This window comes from Megalops cyprinoides, chromosome 5 (assembly GCF_013368585.1).
Source record: "Megalops cyprinoides isolate fMegCyp1 chromosome 5, fMegCyp1.pri, whole genome shotgun sequence".
In the NCBI taxonomy this organism is placed as follows: domain Eukaryota; kingdom Metazoa; phylum Chordata; class Actinopteri; order Elopiformes; family Megalopidae; genus Megalops; species Megalops cyprinoides.
Genome location: NC_050587.1, coordinates 24,798,516 through 24,806,418, shown reverse-complemented (window position 1 = coordinate 24,806,418; position 7,903 = coordinate 24,798,516).

Genomic DNA, 7,903 nt, shown 5'->3' with positions numbered 1-7,903 from the left:
ACATAGTCTAGGATAATGGCCACCCAAGGCAGATGCAACAGGTTCTGAAATTGTTGTGAAATTGTCAGCGATGTGTGTCTTATTTTCATTTTAAGTTACCACAGTTTTTGTGTGTTGTCTTGTATATTTTTTATGGGTCAGTTATAAGATGATTAATTTCCACACCTTTTGATCCCCCCTTTGGGAGAGACTCCCTTGAAAATGTGCTGTCTTGTCCAATGTTTTTCATTTAATGTCTTCATATAAGCCTTACCTGCTTCCACCACCTTGAAACTTCCTTCTACCCCCACCTCTAGATGTGGGCTTGTGCAGTGTGTAACCCAAAGAACTGTGGGGTAAGCCTTTACTTGGAAGTCTGCAAAGTTGCTGACCCTAGCGAAGGGGCATATTAAGGTGTACCCACGTAAAATGGAGTCCCAGGGGGTGGGAGTGGAGTAGGGAACTGTTTGTAATAGTTCCCTTGTTCTTCTCCTCCCCCTCCTCTCACCTGCCCACTTATTCCCCTACTCCTCCCTATTTCATTTCTTTTTCTTTATAAGTATTTATTGCCTGCTTCTCACATGTAGAGTGAATGGATGAAACTTGAACATAATAAAGCATAGTGTAATTGGGGCATGACTGTATTTGTTGTTTTTTCCAGATGACTTTGTTATCAGGGGGGTATGGGTAAATTAAAAACATTTGAGCATGGTGCTGGTGGGGGGCTGGTCTTGAATAGTGAATTTCATCTTTTATGGCAAGGGTAAACCTTCTCAACCCACAGATGAGTAAATACATCTTTGTCGCCATCAACTTATTAAAGTCCACATAAAATCATAAAGATAAAAAAAACATGAAGATAAGAGACACAATACAAAAGTTTTCATCGACTTCTGCCTCCTGCCTGGCCAGTCCCGTCCCAGACAACATAGGACTGTCTATTAGGCCTGCCTTGCGCTTTGACTCTTTTTTACCCATTGAACTTAGCGACTTTCTTTTATCAATTCATCTAAAAACTCTACCAGCCAACTAGACCCCATACCAACCAGCTTCCTAAAACAGCTACTACCTGCAATTAGCACACCGTTATTACATTTTATCAATGCCTCCCTTACGCCTGGACACGTACCTCAGTCCTTCAAAGTAGCAGTTATCAAGCCTATTCTGAAGAAGTCCAATCTAGATCCAAATGACCTGTCACACTATAGGCCCATCTCAAATCTTCCATTCCTCTCAAAAATCCTGGAAAAAGCAGTATCAAAGGAACTCTATGCATTTTTACAATCTAACAACATTTTGGAAGTCTTTCAGTCCAGGTTTAGACCTCATCATATGGAACGGAATATGTACAGAAACCACTCTCCTGAAAGTGCTCAACGATTTTCTACTCTCCTGCGACAACGGCTGTATCTCTCTTCTTGTGCTACTAGACCTGAGTGCAGCCTTTGATACCATCGATCATCGTATCCTCCTGTACCGCCTCGAAAACCTGGTTGGCATAAGTGGACAGGCTCTATCTTTGTTTAGGTCCTATCTATCTGAACGATATCGGTTTGTCTCCATTAACAATGAATCGTCCGCTTGTTCCAAAGTAAGATATGGTATACCACAAGGATCTGTGCTTGGGCCTCTGCTCTTCTTGTTATACATGTTGCCTCTTGGTGATATCATCTGTAAACATGACATTAGCTTCCACTGTTATGCGGATGACACTCAGTTATACATATCAGTCAAACCTCATGCCCCTCTGAATATATCAAACATGGAGGCCTGCCTAAGAGATGTAAGGAATTGGATGGCCCGAAATTTTCTCCTTCTTAACGCAGACAAAACCGAAATATCGGTCGTTGGCCAAAATTCAATCAGGAGCAAATTCACTCATTTTACACTGGACCTTGATGGGGTCTCCCTTGCCTCGAGTGCAGCTATCAAAGACCTTGGTGTCATAATTGATCCTGAGCTCTCTTTTGAAACTCACATAGCTAACACCTCTAGGACAGCCTTCTTCCATTTGAGAAATATAGCTCAAGTCAGGAAAATTGTGTCAATTAATGATGCTGAAAAGTTAATCCACGCCTTTGTAACATCCAGATTAGACTACTGTAATGCCCTCTTGTCAGGATGTGCAAATGTCTCACTAAAACCTCTTCAGCTGGTACAAACTGCAGCTGCTTGAATCTTAACTAGAACTAAACGTTTTGAGCACATTATGCCAGTTCTAGCTTCTCTCCATTGGCTACCCATTAAATACCGGATTGATTTTACTCACATTTAAGGCTTTAAATGGGCTTGCCCCTCCCTCTTAAGGATTTTCTTCAACCATACCTTCCACAAAGAGCCCTTCGTTCCCAAAATGCCGGACTTCTCATCGTTCCAAGAGTGGGCAAAACTACTATAGGCGGTAGAACCTTTTCCTATTGAGCCCATCTCCTGTGGAACAGCTTACCTACCAAGGTTCGGGGAGCAGACTCTCTCTCCACCTTTAAGTCTAGGATCAAAACATATCTATACAGTAAATCCTTCAGCTGAGGGACATGGCCTGGTGCTGGCATGGATCATGGAGTCTCTGGTGGACTAAGTGGTCATTGCTCTCATGACATGGACTCTGTGCCGTGACCTGTTGTTGACTGCCTTAGGGTCACCCTCATGACTATGCCGGTTCCTTGCCGTCCCCTAGTTATGCTGCCATAACGTTAGCCTGCCGGGGTTTTTCCTTGTTGCACACTGACACCTTTTTTCCTGCCCCTCCTCTCCTGCCTCTCTGCTGTACATTCCTGTCATTCTTATCATCCACTAATCACTGTTTTCTAGCCAACTACTGTATGTGCCAAGAACCAGACATTCTAGGATACATTTTGTAATTACTCTGTTGTAAACTTACTACTGTCTATCAAATGTCTTAAAGTACACTGTACAACTTTGTTTTCTCTCTAACTCTATCTGCCCAGTGCCGGCCAGAAGCAGATGGGCTCCCCCTCTGAGCCGGGTTCTGCTCAAGGTTTCTTCCTGTAAATTAGGGAGTTTATCCTTGCCACTGTTGCCTTAGGCTTGCTCTCAGGGGGTCCCAGGCCTGGGTACAATGTAAAGCTGCTTCGTGACAACTTGTGTTGTAAAAAGAACTATAAAAATAAAATTGAATTGAATTGAATTAAAGTCTAGCTTGAAATGTTGAGTTATTTTTAAATTTCCTGTATAGCAAGTGGTAGTTTAGGTTTCCATAATACTGTCTAATCGAAACCACAAAGGTGTGTCTTCAGGTATTAGTTACCCAAGAACGACAGAAAAAAACAAGAGCAAAACAAATCTCCAAGTGCTTTTTTTTATTATGGTTGCTTCCTCATTCGATCTTTTGAGGATGGAGCAATTAAACAAACACCACACGTGATATGCCTGCTTAAGGACATAAGAAGCTTATTGACAAAAACAGGCAGTTCAACTTCTTTATTGTACCTGTAGTCTTGAGTCTGCATCTAGTGTTGTGTCAAGCCTGGTCTTGAAAACTTTAAGGCTCTGTGCTTCTGCTATGATTACTACCAAGTTTCACCTATGCCTTCTTTGTCAGTGCTCCGCCTCCTTAGCTGTCGTGCTTTTGTTTTCCTTGTGTTTTTCCTGCCCCGCTCCCCGCCCGGTCTCCGCCCGCCTGATTGCCTGCACACCTGCTTTCCATCCCCTCGTCAGCCTTGCCCTATATGTTCCCTGCTTTTCCCTGTCCTGTTGCTAGTTCGTCACAGTGTTTTTCTCCTGTTTCGTCCCCGGCGTTTGCTTTATGCTTCTGTCTGCCTGTTTCCCGTTTTTCGACCCTGCTTGTACCCTGACCTCGTTTTTGCCTGCCTCCTTGCCTCGTTCGCTTGATTGCCTGCCTGTCCGGTTCCCCGACCTTGCCTGCTCCGATTTCCCGATCCTCGCTCTGTCCACGGACTGCCTCCCGGTTTTCGACCCTGCTTGTTTTCTGATTAGCGATCTGCCTGACGATTCCGTTAAAGACGCTTGGAACCCGAAGCTCCCGTGGTCCGCGCCTGAGTCCCTGCCTGAGCCCCGACATTCTTCTGCTGACAGAACTCAGTCTGAAATAGTTGTAGTTATCCAGGTCAGTTATCCAGGTCAGTAACCTGAGAGTCCCTTTGTTGAAGAACTTATATGGCTGAATGATGACTCACTCACTGGAGTAAAACCTCACAGAACAGTTTGCATAATTGAATCTCATGTGTTCATGTGGGACAGATATGACTGGAAATACCAAAATACAACTACCAATTGCATTCACGCTTTCCTTTTACAAACTCAAGATATTTAACCGTTCAATTATCTGTCACAGCTTTAGCAGGCATGAGAGGGGTCACAGACTAACCCTTCATTACTGACAAACAACAAAACCACATGGAGCAGTGAGGTGCAAAAGTGGAGGTAGAGGGATGAGGAAGAGTTCACCCACGAGGAGGGTAAAATGTTTCCTGTGACGATTTTGCAATGCTGCTTGATCATTTTACCAATCATGGGTTGAGCATGAGGGAGGCTGGACAGTGGATACAGTCCAGTTTTTCGTCATTTCACTGTGGTCTTTATCATTCAGACATTTAGAAATGAGAACAGGTAAGTGAACATTATTCAGTGCGCTGCTGTGCTATCTATTGTACTCTTATGTGCAGTATCATACAATATAGTGCAATGCAAGCATGTAAATGCAATACAGTGTGTAACTGAATACCAAAAGTGAACTGATGTAATAAAGCATAGATGTATTTTATATTTATATGTGTAAAACTGGAAATTGTAGCCCCATGTGTCAACATGTTTGTATTTGTGCACAACGTTGAAAGAAGACTGCTGGTTGACATTCAAAAATGAATCACAGAGGACAATGATCCTCAACATGCACAGCTTCTTTACCATTGATGACATCCTGCAGAGGAATGGAATGAGGATGGAACATTTTTCTCCTGTTTTTCAGTTTGAGTTTGGTTTTTCTTGTTAGTATGCAACTGTAACAGGATATTGAAGTTAATGTTTCATTTTGCACAGGATTTGTGAGGTTTCACTGAGTCAACGAGCTGTTTTGAGCATTGTTAATTGTTTATGAAAATAAGGTATTGTTGCTAGAAATGTGAGTGTATTATTGAGAACAAGCGCAATAAGTTCAGGTTCAAGTAATTTATCTGACAGCTAGTATGTGTCAGGGCTCCGCCCCCTTAGTCGCGGTGTTTTCGTTTTTTTTCCCCTTATCTATGTTTCCCCTGTGTTTCAGCCCCGCCCCGCTGCCTGTCTGCTCACCTGCACCCCATCGCCTCGTTACCTCTGCCCTATATCTCCCCTGCGTGTCCCTGTCTGATTGCTTGTTCGTTTCAGTGAGTTTCTTCCTGTCTTGTCCCCGCTCTAGTTTCCCTGAGATCTGATTGCTGTTTTCCGAATCCTGCCTGTCTCCCGACTTCGTCCCTCGCCTGCCGACTTGGTCCCGTCTGACACTTTTTGCCCGCCTGGTTACCGACTCTGCCTGCCCCGACTTCCGATCCTGGATCTGCCCCCGGACTGCTTCCCCGTGTTTTTGAACTCTGCCTGCCCCTGTACGACGAACTGCCCGACGATTATTATTAAACGCTTGGTTCCGTTTACCAGGTGGTCCGCGTTTGTGTCCCGATCCCCGTTCCTGACAGTATGAGTGAAAGACATAAAAATGTCCAAGGTCATCCTGTCACGATCAGGGGATTGACAGCCCACCAGCACCCGGTTTAAGATCCTGTCATCGATTTGGGGAAAACAGGGGCCTGTGTGTGTCTGTGTGTGAGGGCTTGCATACATGTGTTTGAATGTGTAGGTGTGTTTGTGAGTGTGTGTGCATATGTGGGAGCACAGTGTGTTTGAAGGATGGAAGATCACACCCAGTGCCCTCATGAGTACTAAGGGCATACGACATGATCTCTGTCTGATAAAATCAGACGGAGGGGCTTTTTTGCTGCAGAGCTGCATCTGACGGTGACACATTGTGTATTTCTTAATCAATACAACAGAAGAACATCATCACCTGGTGAGTCGACACGTCATCAGACAGCAGTTCCATTTCTTGGCACCACCAACAGCTGTTTTTGTTGTGAAGCTGAGTACAGTATGGGATGCTGGAATACACGGCTTGCCTGGAATAATATGCAGGAGTGGTGTGGGCTTGGCTGCTGTTTAGGGTCTCTGTTTGTCCCAAGCAACACAACCAACTGCCCCACTTCAAGACTGGTGTTGTGCAAATGTCTGAACAGCGTTAGAAGAAAAAAAAAACTAGCTTATGATAACAGAAAGAACTAGCTTATGATAACAGTAAGCAGTAACTCATTCTCACACAGAGATTTCTGATCTGAGTCAGCCTATATTGTTATTGTCAGCTGAAATGTAAATTCCTGTGGAGTGATTGGTCTTTGGGATGTCTTTTCCTTTTTTTGTTGATGTGTACATAAAATCAATGTGTTATAACAAGCCAAAAATTGCAATTGCAAAATACGGAATTTCACGCATTGCTTTGTAGTTATTAATTTTTTAAACATATCAATGGTTGAAAAGGCCACAGCTACATCTGAGCATGGACCTGCTATGGTGGACAAGGCCCTCAGAATGAAGCAAAAAGGATCCCCTTCACTGTGTCCCAGAATCTTGGTTTCCTTTTGTTGGGTGACAATATTTAGTAATTCACTGGCAGAGTTCACAGTTCGTAATCTATACGGTAAAATTACAACTGAATCATCTCATGGGCTTCTTAATTGGAAGTTGCTCTGGGTAAGATCATCTGCTAAATGACGCAATGTAATGTAATGACACTTGATAGCGTGAGCAAGAGCTTTCCTCACAGATCCTCATTTGTGTAATAAAACAGGAGCATAAGTGCCCTGACTCATTTCCACCAATAGAGAGAAAGCCTCGTCATCAAACAGAACTGTGACTATTCACTTGCTTAGAAAGGGAGAGCATTAATTCTTCTGTCCTATTACTAGGTGTCCTTGCAATGTTGTCAGCCTGACATTACAACAAACGTATATGTATTTAGAGGTGAGCTAATGGGAGTTCCCGCCTGGATAAAAGCCATGGAAGTATCAGAATTCCTGGGAACTCCCTGTGTGGGAGGCAAAACTTTCCCCAAAGATTACATACAGGGTGCATGATCTGCAGGTCTTGGAGCATGCTGCGTCTTGCTCAGGACCATGTAACTTTCCTGTGTTATACAGTCACCTCAGCCAAACTGTAAAATGTGTGAGCATTCCTTTTCTCAAAGCCCCCATTTTCCTTACACCAGCTGTAGAAAGTACAGTCTTGATGATTATCACTCGCACTATGCCATTGTCTCTTACTAATTCATGTTTTGTAGTTAGAGGGAAACCACATTGATATCGAATGGGAAGAAAATGAATAATATTACTACAAGTGAATATGCTTTACCACATGCCCTCGCTAAAACTCCCAGAGTATGGTAGGGTATCTATAATACATGTTATCTATAACAGTGCAGGGGCTGGATGTTTGATATCAAGACAGTCAAACATAGATCTGAGGCTATAATATGAATCTCATCTTATTGAGCACATTAAAACAGATGGCAGATTCTCACATCTCTCCTGGTGCTTTTTTTATTCACAATTGAACACATTTTCAAAGACTACAAAAATAAAATTTTGAAAGTGACGGGACACAGTACCTCTGTGGTTATCAATTGAATACTGCCACTTGGGAGGATGCTTTTTTTTTTTTGATTAGGATCACGAGTCATTTTTTTTTTTCTAGAATATGATTCACTTTGCACTTTCATTGAAATGAGTCAGTATTAGTCACTGGCAGCAGAAATGTGCCCCTGCTAAGGTAATGATGCAACAGTGCACCTGGACTGGCAGATTGAGTAACACAGAGTTTGTGAGTTTTAACAGTGTTTTAACAGTGAGTTTAGTTTACTCTTTAT